Source organism: Oncorhynchus masou, chromosome 24 (assembly GCF_036934945.1).
Source record: "Oncorhynchus masou masou isolate Uvic2021 chromosome 24, UVic_Omas_1.1, whole genome shotgun sequence".
NCBI classification, from domain to species: Eukaryota; Metazoa; Chordata; class Actinopteri; order Salmoniformes; family Salmonidae; genus Oncorhynchus; species Oncorhynchus masou.
The window spans coordinates 85,117,972-85,132,459 of NC_088235.1; the positions used below are offsets into that span (position 1 = coordinate 85,117,972).

Consider the following 14,488-nt stretch of genomic DNA (forward strand, 5'->3'; position numbering starts at 1 on the left):
GTAGTCAAATCTAGTCCTGTAATTAAAGTATGATAAGATCTCCCTTCTCTCTGTGCTATGTCTCCTTACTCAGCACAGCAGTATTGAGGAGATGAAAGAACGCCATTAGGTAAGAGGAGTAATGAACACCAGGGGTGTAGACTAAAGGCATCAGCATGCTTCAGTTTGGCTGGCGGCTAGCGGAAGTTGGCTAGGCAAACCGAACGAGGGTGCTCGCATGCTCCCTTAAAAGACCTTCGCTTGAAAAACGAGAAAAAAGCGGCAACAGTACTGTTTGTCCATTTTGAGACGCTGTAGCCAAAATACACTTTCTCAAAGTAGTCAGAGTTAATCTAAAATAACTCAAGAAATCTGTCATTAATTTTGATGTTTTTGCAGAGAAGATTTTACATCTAACTAAGATGTTTGGTGCAGTATTTCTCAATGAAAAAATGTGCATGAAAATGAGTCATATCTTGTTGAATGACAACAAAGACTTTATTGAAGAATACCTACTGTTGACCAATCACTGACAAAGGGGCGTAGACTTTGGCTCCGAACTTTGGCTTGCCTCCAGAAAAAATGTAGTGTGCCCAAACAGCCGAAAAACCCCTCACCGAAGTCCAAAACGTCACAAAATGTCATCATAATATATGCACAAACTCTTCTGAACTGTTTCGGCTGGGAAGCATGTGGACGTACTTACACCTGGACATCCCTCATGAAAAGTAGCTTTCAATTACCTACTACTCATCACTACTACACAAGATCTACACAAAACCTCCTGGTTTCACTACCTAATTACTTTTGAGATGTGTAGTAAGCCAGTGGTGATTTATGTAGTGATTTAAGTAGTAATGAGTGATAAATTGGGACGTTTCACTACTGGTGAACACTACATATTTCCTGTGCAAATCACTACGTAATTCTCCCTTAACTGTGTAACTACTGAGCTTTTGGTTATCTACTACTTAAAACATACACATACCTACACAATTCCTACATGCTCATGTAACCGATGTGAAATGGCTAGCTAGGTAGCGGGGTGCACGCCCCGCTAGTGGTGACGTCATTCGCTCTAAGACCTTGAAGTAGTTGTTCCCCTTGCTCTGTAAGGGCCGCGGCTTTTGTGGAGTGATGGGTAGGAGAAGAGGAGAGGGACGGAAGGTAAAACTGTTATATTGATGCTGTTGACCCGGATCACTGGTTGCTGCGGAAAAAGGAGGAGGTCAAAAGGGGAGTGAGTGTAACGATGTGAAATCCTTTCCAACCACTCCGCTAAATACCGCTCCTCTCTCACAGGAAAAAAAACAGCTGCTACAAATTCGCTCCATTCAATAACATCACAATTTAACCAACACCAATATATTTTTGTGACTACCTGGACCTATAACTTGGTTTTTGAAGTATAGAAACCAAATCATATGATTTGAATGAAAAGTATTTTAATAAACAACTGGAAAAGGTGACTAAGAAGCGCACATCACTTCAAATAGGCTACATGTCATATTAAACAGCATATAAACACTCTAAACAGGTCAAGAGCTAGACAGGTAGCCTAAGAAAGCACGAAAATGAATTATTTAGGCTATATTATTTAAATTATTTAAAGGTTATAACCTTCAAATAAATACATTTTGAAGCATTTGCGAGTGCGACACACTAGGCTGGCAGGGACATTAAAGCCTTCAGCATTTAAACAACATTTTGTTGTATTAAATCACTATAGTCAATAAATTGCGCAAAAGGCTGTAACTTAACTTCAATTTAGGAAAAATGAATTATTAGGCTCAGTCTAAAGTGCATTTGAATTAATTTTTAGAAACATGAGTTTGGCCAGAGTCTGTGGTTTCAGGCTCATGCGATGGTGTCTGGAGAGCAGACCAGCAGCGGAGAATACACTCTCTGTGATTGGGGATGCTAAACACCCTTTGGGTCACTCTTGCCAGGATGTGTAGTGTTTTTTTTCTGTAGATAGGCCTAAAAGATTTTAGCGAAAATAACCCTATCAAAACAAAAAGCTCCTTGAAAGAGGTAATATGTCACGCCTATTGGGCCAAAATCAGTGATGGCCTATTGTATAGATAATAGAATGAAAATGAACAAAACTTTTAAGATATGTTTTATTTATAAATACTATGCTACAGCGACAGACTTAGCTAGCTACTCACCTCATTCCTTCCTGTTAGAATGTGCACATAACAAGTACACCATCAGGCTTTCGAGATATGTGTTTTTTCAGATTCCACAATGATTCTTTAGTTGTGGACACTTCATCACCACACTCCCTCTCTTGCTCTATCCTCCTCATCTTTGTAAGTCGCCTTGATTTTTCCCCTATGTGTTTCATCAGTTTCTTTATGAAAATATTTAGCATACTTGATGACAGTAGCTAAAGCAAGGGGATAGCAGCACGCAAGTAGACTACAAATTCATGCTGGGCTGGGAATGCCCTGAGCTCACGAAGTGAGCGCTACTGAAGCGAAATTGGAGCAGGCGAGAAGGCCAACGCTCCAGCCTTTGGTGAAACTCACTCCACGCTCCAGTCAAATTGGGCACATTCTCTGGTCACCACTAGACTAGCGCACATGATATTTCCTCAAGTTTGTAACTGTAGTTATATCATCAAACAAATAATATGCTTATACAAATATAATTGTATTTTTTTATTAAATTAATTACATATTAAATGATATATTTACGCTTTTGTTAATCCCTTTAAGGCCTTATCTTCTTTCAGCTTTAATTTAACTATCTTCAGATTTTAAAAAAAATTGCAGACACATGTCTCCACCATGTAACCTTTTAGAAAATAAAGACAAGCACAAGAGAGAACCAATTATAAGGCATTAGCAATCATCTGCTAACAGAGGTCACATTAGATAACACAGAAAGAAAAACATTTGACTAACAATGTTAATCTTACCAACAACGGCCTCCAGTCTTCTTATGTTGAGGACCTCCTTGGCAACAGGTCAAAAAGACATACAGTGCCTTCGGAAATATTCACACCCCTTGACTTTTTCCACATTTTGTTGTTTTACAAAGTGGGATTAAAATGAATTTAATTGTCATTTTTGGTCAATAATCTATGCAAAATACGCTGTCATGCCAAAGTGTAAAAAAAGCTAACATTTATATAAAATAAAAACACTAATATATTGTGAGGACAGACACGAGATGAGAAGCAAGAACAGGGAGTGAACATTTAATGGAACACTGACATATAACAAAAACAAGAACAACGTCTGGACAGGGGGAACAAAATGACATTATGACAATAATGCTGACACGGGGAACCCAACTGAGGAACATACAGATACAGAGGGGGCAATCAACAATGTGAAGGAGTCCAGGAGACAGGTGTGTGCAATGAAGGGCAGCCTGGTGCCCTCGAGAGCCAGAGAGGGAATGCTGGAGCAGATGTGGCATATATTTTCATTAGATAAGTACTCACCCCGTTAGACAATACATGTTAGAATCACCTTTGGCAGCGATTACAGCTGTGAGTCTTTCTGGGCACGTTTCAAAGACCTTTGCACACCTGGATTTGCACACCAATATTTACCCGTGATTCTTTTTAACATTCCTCAAGCTCTGTCAAGTTGGTGGTTGATCATTACTAGAAATTGCCATTTTTTGCCATCATAGATTTTCAAGACAATTTAGATCAAAACTGTAACCAGGCCTCTCAGGAACATTCAATGTCATCTTGGTAAGCAATTCAATTGTAGATTTGGCCTTGTGTTTAAGGTTATTGTCCTGCTGAAAGATGAATTTGTCTTCAAGTTTCTGTTGGAAAGAACACTGAACCAGGTTTACCTCTAGGATTTGCCTGTGCTTGGTTTATTCCATTTATTTTGATCAACAACAAAAAACTCCCTAGTCCTTGCCGATGACAATCAAACCCATAACATGATGCAGACACCACCATGCTTGAAAATATGAATAGTGGTACTCAGTGTTGTGTTGGATTTGCCCCAAACGTAACGCTTTGTATTCAGGTCAAAAAGTGAATTTCTTTGTCACATTTTTTCTAGTATTACTTAAGTGCCTTGTATTCTGTAAAGACTTCATTCTTTCCACTCTGTAATTTAGGTTAGTACCGTGGAGAAACTACAATGTTGTTGATCCATCCTCAGTTTCTCATATCACAACCATTAAATTCCGTTAAAATCACCATTGCCAATGGTGAAATCCCTGAGGAGTTTCTTTCCTCTCTGGCAACTGAGTTAGGAAGGATGCCTGTATCTTTGATACACCATCCAACGTCAAATGAATAACTTCACCATGCTCAAAGGGATATACCGCGACTACTTTTCTATTTTTACACACCGAGTTTGCTTTTCTATTTTTGCACATCTACCAACTGGTGCCCTTCTTTGCGAGGCATTGATAAACCTCCCTGGTCTTTGTGGTTGAATCTGTGCTTGAAATTCATTCCTTGATTGAGGGACCTTACAGATAATTGTATGTGTGTGGTACAGAGATGGGGTATTTATTCAAAAATAATGTTCACTGCTATTACTAAACACAGAATGAGTCAATGCAACTTATTATGTGATTTGTTAAGCACATTTACTCCTGAACTTATTTAGGATTGTCACAACAAAAGGGTTGTGGGTTTCCAACAAGTCAGTTTGTCAAATGTCTGCCATGCTAGAGCTTCCGCGTTCAACTGTAAGTGCTTTTCTTGTGAAGTGGAAATGTCTAGGAGCAACCACGGCTCAGCCGCAAGGTGGTAGACCATAGAAGTTCACAGAACGGGACCAAAGAAAATTGCACGTAAAAATCGTCTGTCCTCGGTTGCAACACTCACTACTGGGTTCCAAACGGTCTGTGGAAGCAACGTCAGCACAAGAACTGTTCGTTGGGAGCTTCATGAAATGGACTTCCATTGCCAAGCAGCCACACACAAGCCTAAGCTCACCATGCGCAATGCCAAGCATCAGTTAGAGTGGTGTAAAGCTCACCGCTATTGGACTCTGGAGCAGTAGAATACATTCACTGGAATGTTGAAACAAGCTTTACCATTTGGCAGTCCGCTGGACGATTCTGGGTTTGGTGGATGCGAGGAGAACGCTACCTGCCCAAACTTATAGTCCCAACTGTAAAGTCGGGTGGAGGAGGAATAATGGTCTGGGGTTGTTTTTCAATGGTTCGGGCTCGGCCCCTTCGTTTCAGTGAAGGGAAATCTAAATGGTACAGCATACAATGACATTCTAGAAGTTAATATGTTTGTGTAGTAAACAACTATCACTTTTTCATGATGGATGATATGCTCTTTGAAACTTGTTCCTGGTTGACATAGTAATCTAGCTAGCTATGTATATTGGGAGATGGTTACCAGCAGGTTTCAATCTCAGGAGAAAAAGGACATTCCAATGAGATAGGATCAGAAAGACTTTTGATCCACCTACTGTACTGTACTTAATGTTCCAGATGCATGGTGGGACTGAAAATCAGAGCAGAGAACAGGCTTTCACAGAGTGATATGGCACTGGATATTAGGTATCCAGAATAAAAAATTCCCTCACCCCATAAGAACAGTTTCCAGAAATTGCTTAACTCCTCTAATATCATGTTGATCACAGGTAATGAATGACATGATGCAGAACTCGTGCCGCATTCTAAACTACTGGGAACTCGGAAATCTCAGACTTCAGTGCATTGAAGACAACTGGGTAGCTTGGACTAGGAAAATCATTTTTAACGGTCATCGAACTCAGAATTCGAATACGGAAACTCTTAAGAACTTCAGCTTTCCGACCTGAAGTTTTTTTTATGTTCCCAGTTATTTTGAAAACACCTCGGATCAGACACTACAGATGTTTATTCACCTGCTCTGTTAGACTCATCAGGTGGGTTGAGTCACTGAACATGTCCCAGTTACTCAGCATCATCATACCACAGGACAAACGCCAGCAAGTGGGAAGAACATATCCCTTCACAGCTCTAAAACACATTACAGTCTATGCGGGTGCGACTATTCACACAAATCAACCAAACACCCAACCTTAATGAATAGCACCCACCTGGGTGATGATGCACAGTGGGCGGGTCAGCAGCCATTTTATGCCAGACCACTGACCAGTCACAACCACACATTCCTTCCTGCAGTAGCCAGGTGATGATTCCTATAGAAGCCAGTTAAACTGGTGGTGCGGAGGCGGGGGGTTAATTGGCTGGTGAGTAAAGTGCCTGAGGGCTGGTCAGTGTGTGGAGGCCTGCTGCTGACCTCGGAGAGAGCAGAATGAAGCAGCCCAGCAGTGAGTCAGTGGGACCAGAACCAGGCACATATCTTTCCCCTTAAGGAATGTTGCTTGACAATTACTCCCCTGTGGTGACAGTCTGTCGCACGTGCCGGAAGGGAAAGGGTTAACCCTCTCTGGGCTCCTTAAGAACATGAATATTCAAGACATTAATCTGATAACATAAATTATTCAGGCAAAATACTAGAAGAGGTGACAAGGTTATGGCCATCATTTGAACTGAGGTGTGGGTCTAGAAAATACCTCTTCTTTCATCTATCTCCTTTGTGTCTCTCATGATGTCTCTCCTCCTTACCTCAAACTGTTTTACTTTCTTTCTCTCTTTTGTCTCTACCTCTCACAAGCACAATGGTCTTTCTCTGGCTCTCTGCCCACTGCTTACATCATCCTCTGCATATTTCACTGAAGACACACAATACCACACAGACACACACTCACACATTCACACTCGCAAATTCTTTAAAGTCCTTTGTATCTGGCTCGTGACACAGGGCACATGCCATTGCTGATGTCAGCAAACACAAATATTGTCTTTCTTTTACTGTACCTATAGTAGGAGCATTGTGTCCTGCACTAGTCCCACAGCACATACAAATCTGTTAAGTGAAAGTGAACAAAACTGGCCTTGATTCAAAAAGATACGCAAGAGTCAACATGCAAAGGAAATAAAACTATAAGCTTCCAAACTAAAGCTACTAGAGATGTACAGGGGAAGAAGAGAATACTCCAGTGCATTTCTAAACAGTGTTATCAGTGTTATGTTTTCTCCAGCCTTCCCCCACACTCACTCCTCCATGGGAATCTAGTGAATAATGCAAGTCCCCTTCAATGAATTCAAACCTGCTTTGAGTGGACAAAAGACCCAGAGAGGCTGTGGGCCACGAGCACTCTTCAGAATAAACCCTCTAATAAATCTGTCACCATAGCCTGACTGCTATTCCCAAACAGCTTCTCTCATCCATCCTATATCTGACAATGGTGGAGTTCTGTGGGAGACAAAACAGTTCGGTCTGCTCTAGTCTACAATATCAGTCTGCTCTACACAGTGGACATCTGGGCTGGGCTATACATCTAAACCCCCATCAGACCCATCATACCCAGGGCTTTGAGAGTTTATCTCTCCCCCATTAATGCCGGTCCTCCACTCAGTACACAAATCCCAGTGAATCAGGCTGTAGACAGGCTCCGAGCCGACACTCAGGGTTTCTACAGCAGGGCGTTCAGCCTGCATCTTATGTAGTGTACAGGAAGGAATAGGAAGCTTTAGCGGAAGGGGCTGACACACAGCCAATCAGCTAAGACGTGGAGGCAGCAGGCAGGGCAGGGAGATCAGAATGTGTTTCAGCTGGGGCTCTAAAAGTAGCAACGAGCAGACACTTTACAGCTCCAGCTCTGTCACATGCTGCAGGCCTGGCCCCTCATTACCCAGACAGCAGAACAGACCCACTAGGAAAACTAATGAGTGGCACAGGAAAATAAAGCCACAAATAAAACACATGCAGGGAAATGAAGAGAGGAATACAATTAACCAGAGGAAACTGACGGATGAGGTCGCCCTTCCTTTCTCACTGCAAACTGGAGAGAGTGGATGGGCGGAATACTGCGGACAAACATGTTTGCACACAGACATTAGCATGAACATACACGCACACATGCACACACAAATGCACGCACACACACATAGCAGTGCATTACTAAAGCAACCCCTGGCCAGTCTTTCTCCAGACCTCTGAAAAGAACAAAGAGCCCAACTGTCACATGACACTTTTTGGCCCTTCTTTTGTTGAGAGAAGGGGGTGTTTGATATGAACTCAGATCTCTCCCACCTTCCTCTCCTCCTCAGAGAGAGAGAGAGAGAGAGTCTTCCCGTCTGTGAGCTGCATGGCTGGTCTGTGTGTGGCATATGAATCACGAGTTATTAAAGCCCACAGCAGTGGCTGCCACTCAGTTCCTCACCAACAACTCCAGCTACTGTCATCTCTCTCCTACACAGCAACCAGCAACTTAGGTGGCCAATTTCCCAGGGGAAAAGTCTCCGAAATCAATTCCATTGACTAACAAAGTCCTTGAAAAACAGGCTTATCTTATGTTATTGTGTAAAGCGTTTGAGGAAGCATTTGTTAAAGTTTGACCTTGTTAGTGAGAAAAAAGCATCAACTGAACTGACTGAAGTCATTCTACTGAAAACAATACAAAGAGTTTCCTGTTGACAACTCTGAATAAATCAAAATTATTTGAAGTTGTACAAAGTTGCTAGAGAGAAACTAGCAAGAGAGATACTGCTCACACTTCTGTAAGCATCTGGATACAGCACCAACACGTTTATACAAAGCAGAGTCCAATCCATTACGGTTTCTAGAAATCCTTACCTGTCTGTTTAAAGTTGCACTTGTTTTGAAGAACAGCACAGCCAGAGATTTCCTCCTCACTTCACTTCAGTAGAGTTCCTCCTGAGTGGCAGCTCTACAGAGTCCCAGGCATAGTAGACTGGCTGACCAGCAAAGAGACTCGCACGAACAGGCAACAACAAGGCTAGATTGCAGAAACAAACCCCTTCCTCCTCTCTCTCTCTCTCTGGCTTTGTGTGTCTCTGGGCCTCCCACAGTGGCTGTGTTGCCGTCCTCTTCCCCTCCGTAGTATGCTCTCTCTCTCTCTCTCTCTCTCTCTCTCTCTCTCTCTCTCTCTCTCTCTCTCTCTCTCTCTCTCTCTCTCTCTCTCAATTCAAGGGCTTTATTGGCATGGGAAACATATGTTTACATTGCCAAAGCAAGTGAAATAGATAATAAACAATAAAACATGTACTGTAAACATTACACTTACAAAAGTTCCAAAAGAATAGACATTTCAAATGTCATATTATGTATATATAATGTGTTCTCTATCTCTCTCGCTGATACACACACTCAGACACACACACGTGCCCCTACTCCTCCACACAGACACCGAGCCACAGGGGAGTGATTTACGACTTACCCTCAACCCCATCCTCCCCTGCCCCCCAGCACTGAAAATGTCCCTCTCTTCACACCTCTTCCCTCCTCTCCTCTGTCACCAATCCCAGGAGAGAGGCCAGAGCAGCCTCACATTTAATGTCCCAACAACAGCCTTTGTTATTGTCCAGTTTCACTCCGATAATGTTATTTGAAAATCCAATAATGTTCTTTAAACAAATAAATATATACTTGTCACTGTACAGATAGTGCAACTAAACAACAAACTTTTTCAGGACCTTGTCTTTCAAGGATAATTCGTAAAAATCCAAATAACTTCACAGATCTTCATTGTAAAAGGTTTAAACACACAACCAATTAATGAACATGCACCTGTGGAACGGTCGTTAAGACACTAACAGCTTACAGACGGTAGGCAATTAAGGTCACAGTTATGAAAACTTAGGACACTAACAAGGCCTTTCTACCGACTCTGAAAAACACCAAAAGGAAGATGCCCAGGGTCCCTGATCATCTGCGTGATCATGCCTTAGGCATGCTGCAAGGAGACATGAGGACTGCAGATGTGGCCAGGGCAATAAATTGCAATGTCCATATTGTGAGACACCTAACACAGTGCTACAGGGAGACAGGACGGACAGCTGATCGTCCTCGCAGTGGCAGACAACATGTAACAACACCTGCACAGGATCCGAACATCACACCTGCAGGACAGGTACAGGATGGCAACAACAACTGCCTGAGTTACACCAATCCCTCCATCTGTGCTCAGACTGTTCGCAATAAGCTGAGATAGGCTGGACTGAGGGCTTGTAGGCCTGTTGTAAGGCAGGTCCTCACCAGACATCACCGGCAACAACGTCGCCTATGGGCACAAACCCACCGTCGCTGGACCAGACAGGACTGGCAAAACGTGCTTATCACTGATGAGTCTGGTGCAGTCCATGAGGATGAGATGCACTGTTGTACTTAATGCAGCTGGTGGCCACACCAGATACTGACTGTTACTTTTGATTTTTATCCCCCCCTTTGTTCAGGGACACATTATCCCATTTCTGTTAGTCACATGTCTGTGGAACTTGTTCAGTTTATGTCTCAGTTGTTGAATCTTATGTTCATACAAATATTTGTTAAGTTTTCTGAAAATAAACACAGTTGACAGTGAGAGGACAGTGAGAGTTTATGATGTGCAATCTGATCACATCTCTGTAAACATTAAAATAATTATTATTAAATGTTAAGGTAGCTAGTATTCTGTCTTGTAAGACACGTGTACTGTCTCCAAAAAACAGAAGGAGTGCTGTTTGTCTTGGCTGAGGTACAGAATACACTTTCCCTGTCTTTGTCCTCTGAATCCTTCACATTGTCTGCTGATGATAACACACAACCCAGTGTGCGTGTGTGTTCCTTCCTGGCAGACTCTGGCCAAGGATACCAGTGCTGCTGTGATTGAAAGGACAGGTGATGTTTGTTTCATGTAACGCTATGCTAAATCTGCCATGGTGACTCAGTGTGTATATATATATATATATATATATATTCAGTGTGTGTGTGTGTGTGTGTGTGTGTGTGTGTGTGTCCACAGAATCCTTCAGCCCCTGCAACCCAGCTGGGTATTTTGTCAGGAGGACACACTCACACACTTGAAAGACATCTGGAATCAGACAGACCCTCTCCAGTTACACTGCACCTGCCAGGACACTCTACCTCATAACACCCCTCATTCATCAAGGTGTCAGGACATTGAAAATGTCTCACATTTGAATGACATAGTATGTTGTGATAGTCATATTATTTGACAATAAATCATTATGAACCAGGTCAGACTGTGGTACAGCAGATGTGAAGCTAGTATGTTTGAGAGAACTGTAGGTTCTGTAGACAATGTCTGTGTGTTCTCATTTGTTATGTATTGATGCCGTTTGGCTTGGCACAGCTTCTTACTGAGTGACCCTGCTGTTATCTGATGACCTGGGTGTCCTCAGGCACCTCAGCTACACACACACACACGCGCACGCGCACGCGCACGCGCACACACAGACACACACACACACACACACACACACACACATGCACAAAAACTCCTAGTCCAGCACACATGCATTCATCAGGGGAAGGTTCAGACGCCAGGTGCCATGTTTCTTCCCCTCGGAATAGATCCAAAAGTCCTGATCCATCTCATTCCTCACATGTTTGTAAAGGAAGGGGGGCATTTCCAAGAAATCACTCCTCTGATCAATCCGTCACCCTCTATTTCCTCTGAGTCAAGATCCTGATCTGTAATCTGCTGTTGGTTACTCACAGTAATGCCTGTTGATGACCATAAATTACCACATTTACGCAGGAGCCATCCCATGTCCATAAACTGTCAATCATAACCAAGTTCCCTCTGAGAAAAATAAAGTTATTCTGTTCTGTAAAAGGGAATGTTTATGTACAGGAAAATGTGAGTACACAATGTGTACTAAGACTGTTTCTCTACCAGTCTTTTCCCTATGCTGTAGTTTAGTTCTGCGTAGAGGAAATGCAGTATGTACAGTAGGCCTGAAGACATCCCCCCTCCGGCCTAGTACCCAAAGCTGCGAGGATGAAAAATTTGTCAGCACTTGAAATGTAAATTATCCATGTTTTAAAGAACACCTCATTCCATAACTTGTTAACAGAGTATAAACGACCATGGTTTTATTGCATCATTCAAGATTTGACATTGAACACTCTTAATTACAGAACAATGTTAGTAGGACCAGGTTTAACTGATTCAACTACACCATCACTTCATAGAATTCTCTGGGATTTAGGTATGAGGAATGTTTTTCATGGTTGTCAAAACTTGTAGAACAATGTGAGCAGCTCGCAAATATACTGTACCTGTGCCACATATGCGTGAATGTCTGTATGAATGTACAGCCACTCGCTTCCCTAGCTGAGCTGAGCCAAGCAGACGAGTGTTGCTCTGGCAGTCTTTGTTGAGCTTTGAGTGGTGGTCTATCTTTGGTCCACAGTCTCAGCTGAGCACCATGTGGAATTCTCTCACCATGGTAACTTGTGTTTTCCATCAGGGACAAATAACAGTTAATCTGCATGCTGCTGCATTTCTGCCCATCATCTACCTTCTCACATTCCTGAAGGGCGGTCAGCCTCAAATCGAATCAAATCAAATTGTATTGGTCACAATCACGTGTTTAGCAGATGTTATTGCAGGTGTAGCGAAATGCTTGTGCTTCTAGCTCCGACAGTACAATAATATCTAACAAGTAATATCTTACAGCATTTTTAAAGTGACTAGTGATCCATTTTTTAAACTGGCCAGTGATTGTATATATGTGTATATAGGCAGCAGCCTCTCTGTGCTAGTGATGGCTATTTAACAGTCTAATGACCTTGAGATAGAAGCTGTTTTTCAGTCTCTCGGTCCCAGCTTTGATGCACCTGTGCTGACCTCACCTTCTGGATGATAGTGGGGTGAACAGGCAGTGGCTTGTGTTGTTATTGTCCTTGATGATCTTTTTGGCCTTTTACCCCGGGTGATGCGTTGGGCAGACCGCACCACCCTCTGGAGAGCCCTGTGGTTGTGGGCGGTGCATTTGCTGTACCAGGCAGTGATACAGCCCGACATGATGCTCTCAATTGTGGATTTGTAAAAGTTTGTGAGGGTTTTATGTGACAAGCCAAACTTCTTCAGCCTCCTGATTTTGAAGAGGCGCTGTTGCGCCTTCTTAACCACACTGTCTGTGTGGGTGGACCATTTCAGTATGTCAGTGATGTGTACGCCAAGGTACTTGAAGCTTTCCACCTTCTCCACTGTGGTCCCATCGATGTGGATAGAGGGTGCTCTCTCTGCTGTTTCCTGAAGTCCACGATCATCTCCTTTGTTTTGTTGATGTTGAGTGAGAGGTTATTTTATTGGCACCACATTCCCAGAGCCCTCCTCCTTGTAGGCTGTCATGTCGTTGCTAATCAAGCCTACTACTGTTGTGTTGTCTGCAAACTTGATGACTGAGTTGGAGGCGTGCTTGGCCACGCAGTCATGGGTGAACAGGGAGTACAGGAGGGGGCTGAGCATGTACCCTTGTGGGGCCCCAGTGTTGAGGATCAGCGAAGTGGAGGTGTTGTTTCCTACCTTCACCCCCTTTGGGCGGCCCGTCACGAAGTCCAAGACCCAATTGCACAGGGCAGGGGTTCAGACCCAGGGCCTCAAGCTTAATGATAAGCTTGGAGAGTACTATGGTGTTGAATGCTGAGCTGTAGTCAATGAACAGCATTCTTACATAGGTATTCCTCTTGTCCAGATGGGATAGGGCAGTGTGCAGTGTGATGGTGATTGCGATTGCATCGTCTGTTGACCTATTGTGGCGGTAAGCAAAGTGCGTCTAGGGTGACAGGTAAGGTAGAGGGGATGTGATCCTTGACTAGTCTCTCAAAGCACTTCATGATGCAGAGAAATTAATCCATGCTTTTGTTACTTCTAGGTTAGACTACTGCAATGCTCTACTTTCCAGCTACCCGGATAAAGCACTAAACAAGCTTCAGTTAGTGCTAAATACGGCTGCTTGAATCCTGACTAGAACCAAAATATTTGATCATATTACTCCAGTGCTAGCCTCCCTACACTGGCTTCCTGTTATGGCAAGGGCTGATTTCAAGGTTTTACTGCTAACCCACAAAGCATTACATGGGCTTGCTCCTACCTATCTTTCTGATTTGGTCCTGCCGTACATACCTACAGGTACGCTACGGTCACAAGACGCTGGCCTCCTAATTGTCCCTAGAATTTCTGGAGGCAGGGCTTTCTCCTATAGAGCTCCATTTTTATGGAATGGTCTGCCTACCCATGTGAGAGACGCAGACTCGGTCTCAACCTTTAAGTCTCTACTGAAGACTCATCTCTTCAGTGGGTCATATGATTGAGTGTAGTCTGGCCCAGGACTGTGAAGGTGAACGGAAAGGCTCTGGAATAACGAACCGCCCTTGCTGTCTCTGCCTGGCCGGTTCGCGTCTCTCCACTGGGATTCTCTGCCTCTAACCCTATTACAGGGGCTGAGTTACTGGTAATCTTTCATGCCGTCCCTAGGAGGGGTGCGTCACTTGAGTGGGTTGAATCACTGATCTTCCTGTCTGGGTTGGTGCCACCCCCCCCCCCCCCCCTTGGGTTGTGCCTTGGCGGAGATCTTTGTGGGCTATACTCGGCCTTGTCTCAGGATGGTAAGTTGGTGGTTGAAGTGGCTGGGGTTATATCCTTCCTGTTTGGCCCTGTCCGGGGGTATTATCGGATGGGGCCACAGTGTC

The 14,488-nt window shown here is 43.4% G+C and overlaps 1 protein-coding gene across 1 annotated transcript in view; it reads right to left on the minus strand.

Annotated features, from left to right (window-relative positions):
- The window catches only part of LOC135512885 (breast cancer anti-estrogen resistance protein 3 homolog), a 61,360-nt gene extending 52,520 nt beyond the window's left edge, over positions 1 to 8,840 (minus strand). Inside the window, exon 1 of the mRNA XM_064935362.1 lies at positions 8,621 to 8,840. The gene's annotated coding sequence lies outside the window, so the exon portion shown is untranslated. The remainder of the gene's footprint in view (positions 1 to 8,620) is intronic.
- Between the last annotated feature and the right edge of the window lie 5,648 nt (positions 8,841 to 14,488).